Raw genomic sequence first — 19,644 nt, forward strand, 5'->3', positions numbered from 1 at the left:
TTCATGGTCCAGAAGGCCTATGAGGGTTCTGGGAGTAAGCAACTGTGGAGGCAATTTTCTGCTGGCTTAGGTCCAAAATGAATGAAACTTCATTCTTTATATGCTTAGGCCAGTATTGTTTTGCATGTGGAACTCCTATTAAAAAAAGAGTGGGAGGTTGGGGTGTGAATTAAGCAAAATCTAATTGAGTCTCAGGCCAAATGCCATCCAGTTCTTTGTACAAGTCTGAAATAAAAACCGATCAAGTGTCAAGCTGTTCAGTTGTGTGTGCAGGCTCTGAAAAACTCCTGCATATTAGTAATTGTGAGTAAAATGTTAGACATTTCCAAGTCTACAAATAGGTTCCAATTATTTGCCAAGAACCAGTCTTCTTACATGTCAGTTGTTCCCATAAATTTTAAAATATATAAACTCTATCTCAAGTTGCAACTAGATATAAATACCCAAGTTCAGAAGAGTTTTTCTCTTGCAAGAATGTGTGCATCAGAATTGTGTGTACACCAAAAATATTTAAAGTTTTGGTGAGCGCTGTAAATATGAAAATAGGTGCAAATGCTTTCAACACATGTTTGCAACAGATTTACAAGTATAAGAATTTCTATTTAGCAGGGTATAAAATTTAAAAAGTTTTGGTATTGAATTCTGCCTGCAGATCTGCACATGCAAATTCTACTGTTTGCATGCACAGATCTCAGAGGGCAATATATATAAACAACAGAGACCTTATACTAAGTTCAAAATACACATCAAGGGCCAACTTTTCAAACAAAGGCACACCGGAAGATTTGCGTGCCCTCTCTCCCCCCCAATTTTTTTTTTAAATCCCACGTGGTGGCACTTCACAATCCTTTCCTGCAAAGCTCATCTGCTCCTATTAAAAACATCAAGCATTAAAACCGGGGTTCATTTTGTAATGTCATAGGATAGGAACAATACTAATACTAAGCCTCACAGCATTTGGCATACTGACATTATAAGAGAAGTGGTTTGAGAAGCTCCCATGACCTGTTAGATTTCTCTTACTGTTGCCTCAATGCATTCTGCCTTTAATCATGAAAGACCTGTTTGCTTGTAGGAAGAAATGGTATTTTAACTCCCTTCTACATTACTATTATGACTGAGTCAGGGTCCCTGCTTTCAACACAATTATTCCCATGCCCAGTTATAATAGTTAAAACTTTTAATGCAGACAGCAAACTGCCAACTGGGTTTCAATAGCAAATCTTGGCCTGTCCAGTGTTCTAACACTTACAGGGATGGGATTAGGTCTAGACTACTAATTTTGATCATGATGTAACCATATCCCTTGAGTCTGTCAAAAAGTGTCAAGTAGCAAGATACAAAGGATTAATGCTCATCTCAAAGAATGCAGAAATTTAGTTTCTTCATGTACTTCAAAATAAAATGTGCCACTGAATGAAACTTGTCTATTGGATTGGAAGAGTAGAACATTGATGACTTTAACGATCCTGCAAATGATACTTTTAATACCAACATAGTCACTGAAACAGAAGTAGGCCTTTCCTGACTTCTACTAGTGACTCAGGGCTTGTCTACATCACAAAGTTGCAGCGCTGGTGAGGGGGTTACAGCGCTGCAACTTAGGAGGTGTACACATCTGCAGGGCATCACCAGCGCTGCAACTCCCTGTTTGCAGCGCTGGCCGTACTCCCGTTTTGTCTCGGGTGTAGAGGATCCAGCGCTGGTGATCCAGCGCTGGTAATCAAGTGTAGACACTTACCAGCGCTTTTCTTGACCTCCGTGAAATAAGCAGGTATCGCAGCATACCTGAGGAAGCCTCTCTGGTAATCAAGCAGGTCTCCTTCCCCGGTTTGCTCTCGCGTTCCCCGAACCCCCGAACAAGCAGGTCTCCTTCCCTGCGGTTTGCAGGGGGGTTCAGGGAACGCGAGAGCAAACCGCGGGGAAGCAGGTCTCCTTCCCCGGTTTGCTCCCGCGTTCCCCGAACCTCCGTGCAAGCAGGTCTCCTTCCCTGCGGTTTGCAGGGGGGTTCGGGGAACGCGAGAGCAAACCGCGGGGAAGCAGGTCTCCTTCCCCGGTTTGCTCTCGCGTTCCCCGAACCCCCGTGCAAGCAGGTCTCCTTCCCTGCGGTTTGCTCTCGCGTTCTCCGAACCCCCGTGCAAGCAGGTCTCCTTCCCTGCGGTTTGCTCTCACGTTCCCCGGACCCCCGTGCAAGCAGGTCTCCTTCCCTGCGGTTTGCTCTCGCGTTCCCCGAACCCCCGTGCAAGCAGGTGTCCTTCCCTGCGGTTTGCAGGGGGGTTCGGGGAACGCGAGAGCAAACCGCGGGGAAGCAGGTCTCCTTCCCCGGTTTGCTCTCGCGTTCCCCGAACCCCCGTGCAAGCAGGTCTACTTCCCTGCAGTTTGCAGGGAGGTTCGGGGAACGCGAGAGCAAACCGCGGGGAAGCAGGTCTCCTTCCCTGCGGTTTGCTCTCGCGTTCCCCGAACTCCCCTTGAAGCCGCCCAACAGCGCTGCAGTGTGGCCACATCTAACACCACTTGCAGCGCTGGTTGCTGTAAGTGTGGCCACTCTGCAGCGCTGGCCCTATACAGCTGTACTAATACAGCTGTAACAACCAGCGCTGCAAAATTGTAGATGTAGACATACCCTCAGCATCAACTTCAGTCAGAAACAGTTTGTTTATCTTTGAGGCACTAGCCCATTGGTGATTATGCCATAACAATTGGGGTGGCCTTTTTCAGTGGAGTAGGAGGATGTGAAAAATACCTGGGTTTTTTAGATAGGGGAAAATGACAAGTTGGTGGTAAATTAAAATACTCCAAAAAACATAGGTTCTCAGCATGCCTTACTTCACCAATCCATAGTAAACTGTACTGCTTATTATGAAAATGAACAGGAAAGTGTAGCCTCATTAATCTGTGGCCTTCAATTGAATCAAAAATAAAAATCATAAACGTATAAAATAAATGTTAATCTGAGATCAGCACCCTATTAGGCCTCACGACCCTTGCTGTGACTTGGATCAAATATTGTAAAATGGGGGAAATCAGCTAATCATGATGCTACTTCTGAGTTATGAAAATGTGACATAGTCAGCTGAACTTGCATAGGAGGATATGCTCTTCTTGACTGAAGCAAAAGTGTTCCAAAGACTCCAGTTATAACTAAAAATGCCATTAGCAGTCCTCCAAGGATCAAAGTTTCAACTGGTGGAAGTTTTCCTTTATCTGGGGGGAAAAAACAGAGAGGATTTACAAAGGAATTCCCTGTCATCAAATCCATCTGATGATATTGTTACTTGGGACAAAAGGTGTTTTTCCAGTCTTAATGGTGTAAGAATTCATTAGGATCCAATTCTGAACAACATTTACATAGCACTATTGAATGCATAAGCTCCAGAAGGCAGCAGAAGTGAGGGGCACTAGACTCACTTATCTTGCGGATAGTTAGTTTGATGTGTAATGGCAGGAAGAAGGAAATCACACCTGAAACTCAGGTTCAAGAGGCTTGTTGGGGGTGAAACATGAATTCTATGTTGCATATCATCAGCCTTCACTATCCCTTCTACTTGCAGGTGGCATATGGTGTGTTTAGTGGAGGTGAGGAAAGGAACAGGTTTCTGGTCTTGTTTTTAAACTAAACAACAAAAAGTCTGCTCTGCAAGATGTGGATGTCCTCCTTCTCTCCATTTAGTGATTGCTATAGGGGGGAGGTGATTATCTTGATCTAGTAGGTCATTTGTACAACTGTTTCAGACCTGTTAGCTACTTGAAATCTTCAGACCACTAGGCCCTTTCTGAATTTTTCTGTCTGGGAAAGAATTGATCTCTTTGCTGAGAAGTTGGGGAGATGATCAGAATGGTTAATTAATTCTCTGATATCCCATGTGTGGCAACTGGGCTGGGCAGAGTGTTAGGGCTGGATTCTCCTTTCAGGTACACAACTTCTACAATGGTGTAACTGTGGTAACTATAGTGACTTTGATGGAATTACTCCTGATTTACAACAGTGTCAGTGACCGAAGAATCAGGTCCTCCGACTCCACCACTCTGAGGAGCTGGGTGGATAACTGAATTGGACATCACTGTTTCCAGGGGATCTCCCCAGCTCAGGACAAAGATTAGCTTTTAAGGGTATGTCTCTACACAGAAAAACAAAAAGAACCAGACAAAATCATGGCACTGTCAGAGCCCAGGTGTAGACTTGGGCTCATGCTACAGCACTAAAAATAGCCGTTCTGACTTGGGCTCTGACACCCAGGAAGGAGGGTGAGTTTCAGAACCTGAGCTCCGGTCCAAGCTGGAACATCTACATGGCTATCTTTAACACCGTAGTGCAAACCCCACAAACCAAAGCCTATAGACCGGGACTCTGAGACTTGCTGCCGCAGATTCTGTAGACTCAGAATTCTGCTGTGTAGATGTGCTCTCAGGCTACAGAACAGTCAGATCCCTACAGTGGGCTGACCGCAGCCACTGCTCCTGTGGTGGGGGCTGACCGCCACTGGTGGTTAACCTGGCCCTGTTGTATCTACTCCAACCCCAGGCTCCTGGTCTGACGGTGGCAGCTGCTGCTTCAGTGGCCCTAGCCACTACTCCAGCCCCCACCATTGCTCCTGAGTGGGGGCTGAGAGCTGCTCCAGCCTTACCACTGTAGCAGGCTAAAGCCAAATAAGTCATGGAGGTCCACTGAAGTCACAGAAGTAAGGTAAAGCATAGATTGACATAAAAACATAGATTTACTTAATCATGTAAATAAGAAAACTCATATTTATGGTTTCCATTGCAGCTCACTCCTAATAAGGCATAATCATATATGGGTGATGACATAGGGCCATTGACTTCTCTGGGAGTTTCGGGGTTCCAGAGCCATCCAGGAACTGGCACATCATAAAAAATAATGTGCATTGGGCAAGGAAGCTAAGTTGTCTGTGATATGCATGAGTTTGAATGTCCTGGATTTTGTGTGTCTAAAAAAATTTCTCCTGTTAATGGAGTATTTATGACATTTTTAAAATATACCAAAATGGATCACACCAGGCTACAGAAAAATTATTTTTTGAAACATGGCTTTATGAATCACTTACTTATGTTACCTTCTCCATCATCTGCCAGTTTTCGCTTGATAGGACCATAAGAGACTGTGTGGGTAGGAAATAGTGTGGTTTCTCTTTTATTCCTGGTTATTCTTCCATAATTAGTACAATTCTAATAAAAAAAGAAATTGCAAAGAGTAAATATCCAAGCCTATATGCATACATGCTCCTCAAAGGGAGGTAAAGAAATTCACACTTAAAACTGTTTGCCGGATAAGCACTGGCCTCTGATTGGATGAAGGAGCAACAGAATAGAGCAGTGCTGTTAATGGAGCAATGTTTGAGATGAGCAGAGTCATGCTGCTCCAAGAGAGGGCAGTGATAACCATACACACACACATCATATACTCAATACTTAAGACAGAGCTTGTCCTGAAGTCCAAAGCAGGAGTATCTGCTATTCAGGAAAGTCATAGTGGAACACAAACCCTTATCATGTAGGTCACTGGCTCAAATTCCGGTCAGGTCAGTAGTGACCTGATCTTGCAGACACATACGCTTCTCTTTGCTGAACAGTAGTGTCACTAAGCAAAGTGGGGTTAGCTGTGAGCAAAGCTAAATGGTTACCATCTGGGAGCTGTTCAGTGACCTTTTAGAAATGAATTTGGTAGGTTCAATTTTAGTGGACAAGAGTACATATTACAAGAAAAAAAATCCCTCACCTGCACAGTGGTACTAACTGGCACCTTTTCTGCCTTTCTCAGCAAAAAGACAAAGGATTGATTAGACTTGGAGATGGAACTGCTCTCTCATCCCCCACAATTTAGTGTTAGGAAAGCATGGGAAAGTTTGCCAGTTGCTGATCATTCTGTACTTATTCTGTGGATAAATTGGAGTGCATTTTCCTCTGCTGCTGAACTTTTACAAGCACCAAAATCATTTAGAAAAACAAAAGGCTCTCTGAAATCTGTATATTCAAGACAAGCTACCATCTAAGAATGAATTTACAATGATCTGCTCATCTGTGTATATGTATATATCTGTGTGTATTTATATGAACAAATCATTACAAATAGATACATTCAGTAACAACAATAGAGAGAGGAAGTAATAGGATACAGAACAAGACATTTGATCACAAACTACAGGGTTCTTGCCTGATATCTTAATGCATAATTTCTAGCTGTACTTATATTTCAGGTCTGGTACCAGGTCCTCTAATAAAGTACTGGATACAGAAGTATATTGAAATGTAGTTTCTAGACTTCAGAACAGTAAGCATTGGGGTAATAGTTAAAAGTTTGGGGGGTTGTGACAAGCCCTCAAATCCACTTAGGTACCTACTCACTTTGCGGACTTGTGTTCTTTCTTTCTTTCTTTCTTTCTTTCTTTCTCTCAAACATTAACAGGTATGGCTAAAGGAATAAGTCCATATTAGCTCATCCAATGCAAAGAAATGCTATTCTTTAGCAGAGCCTAATCCCATATAGGGCAATTTTATATAAACACACCAAGAAAGCACAGCTGTGGTTTAACTTTTGGTGCATTGCAGATGCAAAGGATAGTTGCTGTTATAGTAAAAATGGGTAGCACCCTCTTGGCACTGGAGTAAGAAGTGGATAAATCACAAGTGGATAAATCAGGGGCACTTCTGTCAGCTTTATGAAAGACACAGGGCTCTCAGTACAAAACACTGAAACTCAGAAGTGAGTAATACTGCTGGGAAGGAGACGTGGCCGGGGTAGCAATAGCACAATGATGCACATATTTAAAAATATTGTTTTGGAAGGTCCTGCACATCCAGAAGGGACAATTTTCAGATAGTAATACATTTGGCTGTTCTCATTTTATACCCCAAAATAAACAATGAGCTTGATCTAGCCAAAATGATCCTTCATGGCTGCTGTTCCATGGAAACTGTACAGGTCCATTAGTCTTTGCAATCATGGAAGATAATCTCTAGTCTGAGGAAGAAATGTCCCCTTTCCTGCAGTCACAGGTCAAATCAGTCATGCTGTACTTTCCCCTTTCCAAGGACAAAATTAGAGGCTTCTCCCAGGCCAAGTACTATATTGGCATTCTAGTTATTGGGGATGATGTTGGGGAATTCCACTTAGCAATGACAGGGAATCTCTGGCATTCTTGTGGGAGACTGGGTTCTTCCTCAGCGCTCAGTAATCTGGAGGGCGAGGGTAGGGGAGGACTTAAAAGGTTTGTATGTCTGAATAGCTGTACAGTTTGAGAGACAAGAATTTAAAAAACAAGGATCAGGATTCAAGAAACCTTTTGCATCCATAACAAAATAAAAATCAGGAGGCAGAAATTCTACCCTTTCACTCCCTTGCAACACACTGGGGACTGGACATCCAGGTCAGCTGCAGAGACAAAAATAAAACTCTGTTCATTGGTTGGGCTCTGAGCCCACCAATCCCTCCACTCACAGCTGTGCAGGGAAGTTACTAGGGCTGCAGTTATCCAGGTGGTACTGTGGGAAATTTGTGAATGTCCTGAGTCGTGGGAGTTGTGCAGACCTATAGAAAGAGGGCTGGCTCATTTACAGAAGTCCCGCTGCCTCCTGGGTAGATCTGCAATGTGCAGCTACAAAGCCTTTACTTAAAGGCTTCTATTGCAGGCTGACCTTTCTACTGAAGAACTGGGATCCACATCCTCCCAACTTTTGGGGTCCCAGCTTGGGTGACCAGATGTTCCAATTTTATAGGGACAGTCCCGATATTTGGGGCTTTGTCTTATATAGAGTCCAATTAGCCTCCACCCCATCATGATTTTTCACACTTGCTGTCTGGTCACCCTAGTCCCAGCCCACATAGGCATTTTCATCTCGGTCAGGCTTTAAAAAGTCCCAATCCATATATTAGCCTACCAGCATGCACAATTTCATCCTGTTCCAAAACCTGAAAAAAACTGGTTAGCAGTAAAGGACTGCAAAAATCTACCCAACACCAGAGGCCAAATTCAGGCTTGGCGTAAAGAGATTCAACTGCAATGGAGGTTGAACTATGCTATTTCTCTGTGGAATTGCAGTTTGTTTTACTGGGTCTGAATTTGGTCCGAAATATCTAAGGCCTGATTCTCTTCTCACTTACATCAGCTTTATGTGAGGGTAAGGCTATTGACTGAAATAGAATTACTCCAATTTACACCAGTATACATGAAAAGAGATTACAGGTCAAAAGAGGTTGGATTTTTTTTTTTTTTAAAGAGAAGTGTACATTGTTTTCTGGGCATCTTGTAAAAATCAGTCTACGTAACTAGGTGCATAGCAACAAATGACACATGTATCAAGAAACAGACACATACCCTATATTGTCTGTGGCATATTTTACTTATGCTGAGTCTTGTGTGACTTTCAGACAAAGCATCTGGTTTTATTTAGTCAATTTCCAAAATGTCATACTGACTTCTCTCTTGATTTCTTTTCTTGCTTAATATGTCTCCCTGGTAGCTTTCCAGATGTAATTCTTGAGGAAACAAACCACTGTACAAAGCCTTGTTATCATTATGCAGCTGCTGTTAATGCTTAAACATCTGCCATCAAAAATCATTCATGCTGATATTGCATTTTGTGCCATAATGTCAGACAAGTACTGAGCAAACTGTACTATATCTTCCTTTATGATGTCCAAAAGGTTTCTCTTCTGTTCTGTATTGCGAGCAAAGATATAATCAATCTCCTTGCTAATCATATAAAATTCAACTGCATGGACAGTTTTAAGGAACAGTGTGGTTCTGAGGTGGAATATTATATTAATCCCCTTAGAAAACTTGCCTTCTATGGCACCAGTCCATAAATTGTCAGCTGAATGCTGGTAAATGTCACTTAGTTATAGCTCCTCTAGGACCAACTAATATTTCATGCTTTTTCCTACCACATTATATTATCTGATGAAAAGGATGCAAACTCTGCTATATGTTTTGCTACCATACTGACATGTCTGCATGAAGCTGCAAGCTTCCAGCAGCAGGGCCCTCATCTTCCATAGGTGTTTGTACAATATTGATTACATTGATGATGCTCTAAAAATAATATTATAAATCAGTCCAAACTATGTGACCTTGCTCAGGCAAAACACTCTTTGGTGTCAATGGGAATTTTGCCTCTGGAAGGTCTGAACAAGGACCACCACACAACAGTAATTAATATAGCACTTCACATTTGCAAATTGCTATACAAACATTGATTTCTCATGACAATGCTGAGAATTATGCAAGTGATAGTGTGCAGGGGCACACCGTTGTTCTTAGGGAGCAAGGAGGTAAACTCAGCTCCCCCTCCCTTAGCACAGGAGGGAAGAACTTAAAAATGGGCTACTTGGGAGATTGGGATGAGGAGGGGGAATGCCAGTGGGAATGGAGTCCACAACCAGAGTTGGAAACTTGGCTGAAACTCTGGTGGAGGGAGTTTTCTATTACTCTTTTTTACTTGGTTAACTTGATTTGATTTCTGGTTATAAACAATATCCTTAAATAAAAACCATGTTGATTGCTCCTGAGTTTGCTGTTTAATCATTCTACCAACTTACACTAAGGATTACTATTCTAATTTTGCAGGTGGGGAAGTGGAGGCAGAGGGCTAGGTGTCTTGCTCAAGGCCGCCCATCAAGTGATAGAGATTAGAATTTAGGAGCTCCTGATTTCCAGACCTGCACTCAGTCTACTAGACCACATAGTTTCTCAGGTTGGCCCAATAATAATAATAATAATTAATAACCTAACCCCAATCCTCATGTACACATGGATATATAAAAAACTTACTGGCTTGCAAACAGCTGCTGTACTGTGACAAATCTGAACTGTGCAGTGTAGAAAAATGTCATTGTAATTGATGCCAACAAACTTGAACATCTGGATCCTAAACATTGCTTCTGCACCTTCACCATTCATTATTACTGACAGTGTTTCATCTTTGACAACTTGGGGGCAGCTATGTAGGATAAAAGATATAAAATAATTAGATCTCAAGAGTCATAAATCTTTGGCATTCATCTGAGTTATATCAGACGCTAGAGGAGATTTAGCCAAACAGCAGTGTCAGTCTGATGGCTGGTCTTGTTTGTGCATCCCTCACATTACCAAAGTTAGAGAAAAATGGTAGCAGCAGGGCCGGTGCAACCATTTAGGCAGACTAGGCGGTTGCCTAGGGCGCCGAGATTTGAGGGCGCCAAAAAGCACCCCCCAATTTTTTTTAAATGGTTGAGCAGCCTGCTGCTGGGACAGAGAGGGAGTCTGAGCTGCCGCAGTCATGCCTGCACGACCGCCCGCAGGCACCACTTATCACTGTTTGGAATGTTCAGTGTCCCCCTTGGAAATGCTAACAAGCTTATTCAGCGAAGTTTTGATGTACTTGATGCATGCTATTAGATCGTCAATTAGGCATCAACGAGATAATTTAAGAGTAAATGTCTTTTTGTTTGAAGTACCACTGAACACTAATCTGTCCATTGCCCCCTCCCTCCTGAGTTATTGCTTGAAGGAGAATCCTGGGTAACAGTAATGGGGATGCTGGATAAACCTTTTTAAATATTTCCCCTTTATAATGCCATATTTTTAATACAATTTTAAAATTAGATCCCATAATTTCAAGGCATTGATTTCCCCGTTTAGACAATTAAATTGCAATTGTCAGCATGAACATCATTTTAAAGCTGGGTTTTGAAAATCTAATTTAACCTCAAAAATTGATGACCAAAAGATAGGCACGTGAAATTAGGTAAAAGTAATTAACCGAGGGTCTAGCATTCACTCCCAACACTGCAAAAGAGCTGAGGGATTTCCAAAGAACTCCGACACCACTACAGTGTATTATTCAAATGTGAGAACATAGTTACTACAGATAATAAATAATAAGTTACCTGGGTTGGAAATAGATCTTTGTGGAAGGGAAAGCAGGAAACTTGTCTTTTTGATTACAGAATTATTTTGCTTCTGGATCCATTAAAATCATAACCGATTTTTTGGGGGAGGGGATGTGGGGAAGAAACTCTTTTCTCTACTAGGTTTGTTTATAGGCAGCTGAAAAGAAAAGTTAACTGGCTTTGCACAGAACTGAAACCTAAAGGTCTCTCCTCCCTCCTTCTCTACTCTGACCCCTCTGGGCTATTCCAAGTTACTTGTCATCTAATTGCCCAGCAAAGAAAGAGATAGTGGCAGCAATTAGGCATAACCCCCACCAGTTCAGGAGTCATTAACACAGTACAAAGATATGCTGCATGCTTTCCGTGCACCCAGGCCTAATGAGGGACTGGGGGCAAGAGGAGCAGGGCTGAGCCCCTAGGGAGTGAGCCGCAGAGAGCCAGTGCCCAGGAGGCTGAGAGGGCAAGGGGCTGCAGGGGCGTCCCCACTGCTGTTTAAAATGCAGATCCCGCAGCAGTACCTCTCCATGGGACAGAGCCTGTTCCTCACAGAAGCTTCTGTCCAACAGCTCTTCCTTCTGCAGCTGCTCTTTGTGCTCCAGCTCCATCCATAGCAGCTGAACCCCCTGTCCTGACTGCAGCCAACCCCTCATCCCCTGCCCTGCCTCCAGTCAGCCCCACACCCCTTGCCTTGCCCACAGCCAGCCTCACACCCCCTGCCCGCAGCCAGCCCCGCACCCCCTTTCCTGCCTCAACCAGCCCTGCACCCCCTGCTCTGCCCGCAGCCAGCCCTTGCTGCACCCCCTGCCCTGCCTGCAGCCAGCCCCACACCTCCTGCCCTGCCCACAGCCAGCCCCACACCTCCTGTCTCCAGCCATCCCACACCTCCTTCCCTGCTCACAGCCAGCCCCTCACTCCCTGCCCTGCATGCAGCCAGCCCTTGCTGCACTCCTTGCCCTGTCCATAGCCAGCCCCACACCACCTGTCTCCATCCAGCCCTTGCTGCAGCCCCTGCCCTGCCTGCAGCCAGCCCCACACCCCCTGCCCTGCACACAGCCAGTCCCGCACCCCCTGTCTCCAGCCAACCCCACACCCCATCTCCAAACAGCTTTGCATCCCCTGCCCTGCCCAGAGCCAGCCAGCCCCACACCCTGTCAGGTTATTCAATTATTTTCATTAAATATGTAGGCTAAATAATGAAATTAATAAATTTTCAAGCCGAATATGTATTAATTCTAATGAACAATGCCACATTATGCAGTATTCATTTTTGAAAGTTTATAATAAGCAATGCTCTGGGGAGAAGGGTGGGGGCAGAGGGCGCAAGGTGGAAGTTTCGCCTAGGGTGCAAAATATCCTTGCACCGGCCCTGGGTAGCAGTTTTTAATAACTAAAAAGGTCTTTGCAACCAACATAAAAAAATTGCAAAAAAATTGTTTTGATACACATTTTTTAATGTTTATTGTTACAAAAATTTCAAAACAAAAAAAATTTAGAAAAAGCTTCAGATCTGTTTGTTTTCTATGCTCCCCTTCTCTCATCTCTAAAACTATTTTCCCCTATTTCCTCCCCACTTTTCCAGTGGGGAAAAAGTAAGAAAATGGAGTAAAAAGCCCATTCTTCCACTTTTTACTCTCCTTCCCCTTCTCAAGTGTATAAAAGAGGGAAACACATAAAAGTAAGAGAAAAAGAAAAAATCTAAATGAATTTTTTAAAAATTCAAAATGAATTGAAACATTTAATTGGATTTTAAAAGTTTTAATTGAAAAAATTTCTCAAGCCTCATAAAAATTGTTGCAAATAGTTGGCTTCAATATAAACACCTTCACAATGTGAATGTATCAACCTCATAGGGTAGGAGAATAAGGCACCTAAACTACAACCTTAATGATGCACAGCAGTGCCATTCTGAATTGAAATATTTTGGGTTTTGGCCAAAATACTTTGGTTTTTCACGTGTTAAAGTTTTTCAGTGAAACATTGAAATTACCCAAAGATAGCTGAAACTTTTATTAAATATTTTGTTTAGTTGAAAACCTAGTTTTCCATTGAAAAACAGTTTTGATGGACAGTATTCAACTAGCACTAATGTGGGATTCTTTTTATTTGCCTTCTGGTTTCTGAGACATTAGGGTACACTTAAGTCATGTTTTAAAGCTTTTTTCTGCAACCTTGAGGGCTGGAAACTTTCTTTTTTTAAAAAATAACTAAGATTTTCACTTTGTCCCTTCACTTCTGGAACTGCAGTTTTAAGAAAAATACCAAATAGAGCAAGACTAACAATAAAATTGCAAAAGTTGGCAACACCGAGATTCCTGAAATGCAAACTATGAACTTTGAATTTTGAGTTTTCACACCAGAACCTTGTTACTAAGAGTTGCTCTCATCCAGTCTAGGAACAGAACTAATAGCATGTGATCTACATGTCCTGTCAAAACTAAACAACACAATTTTAATTTCAAATATCAAATAATTGCATGAATGGCTTGCAAGCCAATCTGCAGATCAAGAATTATTTGTACAAATGTAGAAAATCCTGTATCCTATGCAGCAGACAGACCTAAATTGTGTGTGAAGGAGCCCAGAGTTGTGCTGTACCATCCCCCAATCTCGTTCCCCTCCGAGGCCTCTCCAACCACCACAGTATTCCTTGATGGTGTTTCAGATAGAGAGTGACAGAGAGAGTCATTTTAGTTTACACTTCCTCCATGTATTTAATTTTCAGTGTGCTGTAGATTTTTGTATTGAAAATAAGTAAATGCATTATACAAGCTGTCAGGTTGTGTTAGGAGATAGTTGGGGGTTTCACCATTTCAGGAAGGTGTGGTTTTGTACCTAGGAAGCAGTTGAAACTTTTGGTAATGGGGAAAGGATATATCTCCTCTGTTCCTTCCCCATTTGAGAAGAGGCAAAAATACTTTAATATGTGAAGCGAGGAGGGTTTGAATTTGTTATTTCCCATCCCAACAACCCATGGCATCAAATAGTTACCCCACTGCACCTTATCCTCATATCTGTCATTCCATCCAACAATGGAAAATAAGCATATTATCTTGGTATTTCTGCTAAAATTATCATCAGTAAAAAAGCTACTGTATTTAAACTGTTCAGAGTCTTCACTGTCACCACTCCACAGAGATGAATTACAGAAGTTTATGCTACTTACGTTACAAGCTGTGTGCAGACTAAAGGCAGATCTCACATTATTGGTTTACATTACCTCACACTTGAAAAGTTTTTCCTTCCCAACTGTATGGTATAGTGTGACACTTTGGGGCCCACCCAGACTGGTAAGATGGTGTTTTGTTTTTGTTTTTAAATGAAATCTTAGATTCTGGTATATAACTGGATGGGAATTTAAAATTATGTAACAATTTACGTGTCTGCATAATCACATTATACAGAGGGCCCAGCTAATGTGTTTTGGGATACAAACCTATCCTCGATAAAGGAATATTGAACAGCATGAGAAGGATCCTTTGTTGGTGTAGACCAGCAGTTTTCGAGTTGGATTATTAAATGACCTGGGACCTGCCAGAGGACAGAAAAAAATGAATGTGATAAGAATGCAGATTTTGATCTTCAACATATAATATTCTCACCATTTCCTAGGTGCTTGTGACAAGCTCAAAGTACGTTAAGGATTAAACCAATAGTTAGATCAAATTGGTTACGCTGAGTCATGATTCAAACTCTCCAACAGATGGTTGTGTTGTTGAGACCCCATTGCATCCACTTGAAGCATTTCCGCATTGACTTTCAAACTTCACTGAACTATGAGGGCGGCCAAGGAAATTATGTGTTTGTGTGGGAGGGAAAGGTGAGTAGAAGAAAAGTGGGAGACATAGGACACACTGGAATGTCTTAATCCATCCCCGCAGGTTCTCCAGTTTAACAGGCCTTCTCAGGTCCACCAGAATGAGAACTCCCCTCTCAAATGAAGTTCTTCAGAAGGAGCTATCTCCAGAGTGAAACTTGTCGCTCCTCTTTGAGACATCCTGAGCTGCAAGCATCCCCATCTTCATGATCCCCTGCCTGTAATAAGGGCTGGGACATGATGGGAGGGGATAAGATGAGGAGGAGCTTTGCATTGTCTGGCAGATTATTTCTCTGGTGAACTTGTGCCCATGATTCACTGTTGATGAAGGTGTGATAGACCCTTCGTCAGACTGGGCCTCTGTATGCTTTACAGCCACAAAAGGGTGGGGATAGATTACAGGGGCATTATACATAAAGGGAGCATGGATGGTGAGGAGTATGGATGGGGGCAAATATGGCCAGGGACTCAGAGGTTGTTGAAGGAGCTGTGTAGCAGAGCTGAGGAGCTAGGTTGAGTGGAGGAGCTCTTTGTTGACTCTTACCCCTGTCCCTTCTGCCCACTGGTTCCCAGCACTGCTGAAGAGACCAGTTCTCTGGCCCCAGAGGACAGCCTTGCTCCCTAGTTCCATAAGCCTCTGTCCAACCACCCCGTCCAAATCTATCCCAGCCAGAAAATTATTTTTTCCTTGCTACCCCTTTATTTTATTATCTGTTTTAAAGGATCAAAATAAATTATCATAAAAATACCTAGTGACTGAAATGTTTCCTCTTCTGTTTTGTGTATCTCCTCTCCCATGTTTGGATAACTATCAGAAGGTCTCTATTATACTCACTGTGAAGACCAATGGTTGTACAGATGCTTGCCTTCACTTTCTAGGCACTGTACCTTCACCTGAAAGGGTTTAATCAAGGAATCAAGTGTATTAGGTACCATATTGACTTTGACAAAGATGTTATCCTCTAGGGTTAGAAAGGGAACAGTAGTCCACATATCCTCAAAATTTGGGTCCTTGTACAGCATCATTGAGACAGAAAAATTCCCATCTTCTGTGTTCAGTGTAATGGTTCTGTAAACAACAGTTCAGATCAATCAAGCAATTAAAGTGGCACACACATTATCATGAGTGTATACAAAAGTAAAGCTAAAACATTTTTAACTGCCATGGTTGAAGTATTTAATAAGGTCTGCACTCCAGAGAAGCAGCAAGGTGCCTGGTGATCAGGAGTAACCAGTTAGATTACCTACACTCAAGGGTTTGACTCACCATGGGGCAGACCCTGTCCCACACCCTTTGGCTGCTTAACATCATGACAGTAGTGCTGGTTGGAAAATCTTTGACAGAACCATTTTCCATCAGAGAATGCATTTGACAATGTTGCAACATCCCATTTTGACATTTTCAGAATGAAACATTTCTATTTTCTATTTGGAAATGACTTTTCATTTCATTTTGTATTGTATTAGAATGGCAAATAAAAATAATGGCAAAATCAAAACAAAATGAAATGATTTTTTTTCAGAATTTTCTTTCACTGAGAATTTTGAAGAGTTTTTGGATTTCCTTCCTAATTAGAATGAAGACACAAAATCCTTCACAAAATGGAATTTGCATTCTGCCATACAGCTCTACTCTCCAGTGATGCAAAACAGCTATAAAGCCAATGGATCTGACTCACTAAGGATTTTCCCTAGCCAGGGGAATCCCCAAATGGGCTGAGCTGATATACTGGTTCCTATGCCTCTATCCTTCTCCTCAGTGCAAGGGAGTGTATCTGGAGGAAAGTAGGTAAGCCCCAATTATCTCTGATTGTCAAAATGATTCTTTGGGGCCACTGAGAGTCAGGCATAATTTTGAGCAGCCTCTGATCTTTTTCAGTTTGTGACAGAATCTGGCCCATCCCATGGTTGTCTGCGAGATTGGGTTAGCAGAGAGGTGATTTAAAGCTACCTTTGCATCCCCATTCCAATGGTCTTGCCCTGATAGGGTGACCAGATGTTCCAATTTTATAGGGACAGTCCTGATATTTGGGGCTTTTTCTTATATAGGCTCCTATTACCCCCCACCCCGTCTCAATTTTTCACACTATCTGATCACTCTATGCCCTGAAAACAGGTTAGTCAGATTTGGGGATCTGGGGCCATGTGCACAGACTCCACAGTATTCTAGCTAAGACTCAAACCATCGCTATCATAGTATGAGCCAGGAAGGCCAAGCCAATATGAGTTGTGAAAGTGTGTCTGAGCTAGAAATAATTCTTAGTGTCTCTTACAGGGATTCCTCCATTTTTTCACACTGTTGTTTCTGGATTTTTCCCTTTTGCCTTCAGAAGTCCTCTTGTTTCAGGAAACAGACTCAGTTATTTCAAAATAACAAAAAACAGGCTGAAGAGAACATTAGTAAAAAAGTATTCTTTTACCCAGGGTGGTGCTGGGGCCCTGTGCTGCTGATGCTGCTGTCTTTCAGAAGACACACAAAACTGAGGTGTCGAGCCTCTAATGCAGCAAAACACTTATTACAAGCTCGAGTCCGACTGAAGTCAATGGGACTCGAACACAAGTTAAAAATTTGCTTTGTGTGTAAGTGCTTTGCTGAATTGGGGTCCTAGCATGGTCATTTTTCACAATTATAGGCTGTTAGCCCCAGTGTCCTGTCTAGTTTCCATCCCTAGTATTTAGGGGTGAAGTGATTAATCTAGGCCCAGATCCACTTACACGCTGAGGTTACCCTGGCAGCTGGGAGTGTGTTTCTGCATGCCAACTGACTCAGTCATGCCTCCCATCTGTTGCTGGTACTTCCCCTATCTTGGCTGACATTGTGCCTTGTGGCCCCAGAATTCATTTCTTCTTCTCTGAGTTCTGGGCTGGTAGCGGATGGGTCATTAGCAGCAATCAACTGAGCACTATGATGCCAGTAGCATACTGAAGCAATGATTTAAGAGCTCCTCCGTCGATGAGGCCTAGATCCCAATTAATTTAATAATGATTTGTATTACTGTAGTACTCAGAGGCTCCATTGTATGGACATAAAGAAAGACAGCCCCAGCTCTGAAGAGCTTACTGTGTAAAACAGACAAAATAAAGGAAGTATTATTAGTCCCATATTTTAGTTTAACAAATGGGCAGCTGAGGCACATAGAGATTAAGTGATTTGCCTTAAATCACCCAGGAAGTCCATGACAGAGCCAGGGACTGGACAGAAATCTCTGAGTTCTAGTCCAATCTTCTAGCCAAAAGAGCATCCTTCCTCTCAGTAAATGCGCCCCAGCCACTATTACTATATATTATGCAGCCTACAAAAGATTGGCTCTGGTTCTTCTGGATGAAACAAGCAATGTGAAACTAGACAAATGAGAGGTGTGTACACCTTCTGGCTTACTTTGCCTTTGTTCTCAATGGAGCTTTATACCAGGCAATTTAATAGTACAAGCTAGAAAACAAAAACAAAAAAGAAGGAGTTACCTGATGTCAACACTGATTTTATTCTCTCCATTAGGCTGTTGTACCATGTAATTAACAGGGTATCGACAAGCAAATGTGATATTGATAAAGGTTCTTGTAATTATATCAGAGAAGTTGCTTTGTATAGTGTTGATGAAAACAATGTGTGCACCATCAGAAGCCTGAAAGATAATACAAAATATAGAGAGTTGTTGCTATTTCTGTATAAAGAGCCTAATTTGCACAATACGCTGAACACTTAGGGATGCATGTATCACTGTACATTCTGGAACTCCATTATAAGTTATTATTATTATTAGTTAATTAAGTTTATGGCACAGTACAAACAGACACTACTCGACAGCTCCTGCCCAGAAGACCTAACAATCTAAAAGTATGGTCCTGCCTCTGCATTCAGATATGATAGTAGGTGTGTGGTAATGGATATGCAGGACTTGGAGACATGATTGTCATCATACAAGGAGACCCAGTAATAGACTTTTAAAAGATAAATGTGCAGATGGAGTCATGGCAAGCCGTGTATAGACATATGATAAAGAATGTTCTTGAAAGTGGCGCGCTAGGTGTGTGTGAAGACATTGTAATGCCTGGAGGCAAACCATGATTGTAAGCATGGGAGTGCATGTTCTCCTGGAGGCAAATTAATGAGCATGGAGGTTCCCATGCATTTTCCTAATACAATTCTGTTGATGTCTAAGGGGTTGCATGGGATTTTATTCATAGCAGAATTTGGCATTTTATTATTGTTGGGGCTTTCCAACCTAAACTGCATATGTACAGCAAATCTTTGCAATTGCCTGTAATAAGACCTGCTCAGATGCACCCCTGGCAATATAAGCTTTTTGATCAGTGACAGTTAATGTCTGACAGGGAAGTTATACTTTAACACATTAAGCGTTAATAATATTTTTACTAGTGAGCCCACATTGCTAATATTAATCATTCAGACAACATGTATGATTGGTATTTGTGCTACAATGTTCTAGGAACAATTTGTGGCAGCATCAGTCTTGCTGAATGTGTGAGAGAATAACCAGAAACTATGACTGAGTAGTAGAAATGCAACATACAGAGAAAATGCCAAATTGTCTGATTCAGAGTTAAACATTTGAGTTATTCTGCGGTTGTAATCTACCACAGCTGTAGCACACAGAGAACCAAACATGCTATTCAAAGGAAGTAATACAACTACTTCACCGCAACAGCATCTTGTGCATATTACCATTCTAGTTCCACAGTCTGTGAAATTGATTTTAATGCTGAATATGTAGAAGCTTCCTGTCTCAGTACCATGGCATTCTGGGTCATTGAGGTGTAAATCAGAGATCTGGAATGAAATCATTTTTTGTACATTTATCACACTTTTAGCACCAGTTTATTGCATCACTGCCTAATCCATACACCATTCTGGGTTTTAAGACATAATGTTTCACCATCAAATAGTATAACAAAGAGGAGACTATTAATCTTAACTACTTAGAGT

The sequence above is a fragment of the Gopherus evgoodei genome, chromosome 3 (assembly GCF_007399415.2).
Source record: "Gopherus evgoodei ecotype Sinaloan lineage chromosome 3, rGopEvg1_v1.p, whole genome shotgun sequence".
NCBI lineage: Eukaryota > Metazoa > Chordata > Testudines > Testudinidae > Gopherus > Gopherus evgoodei.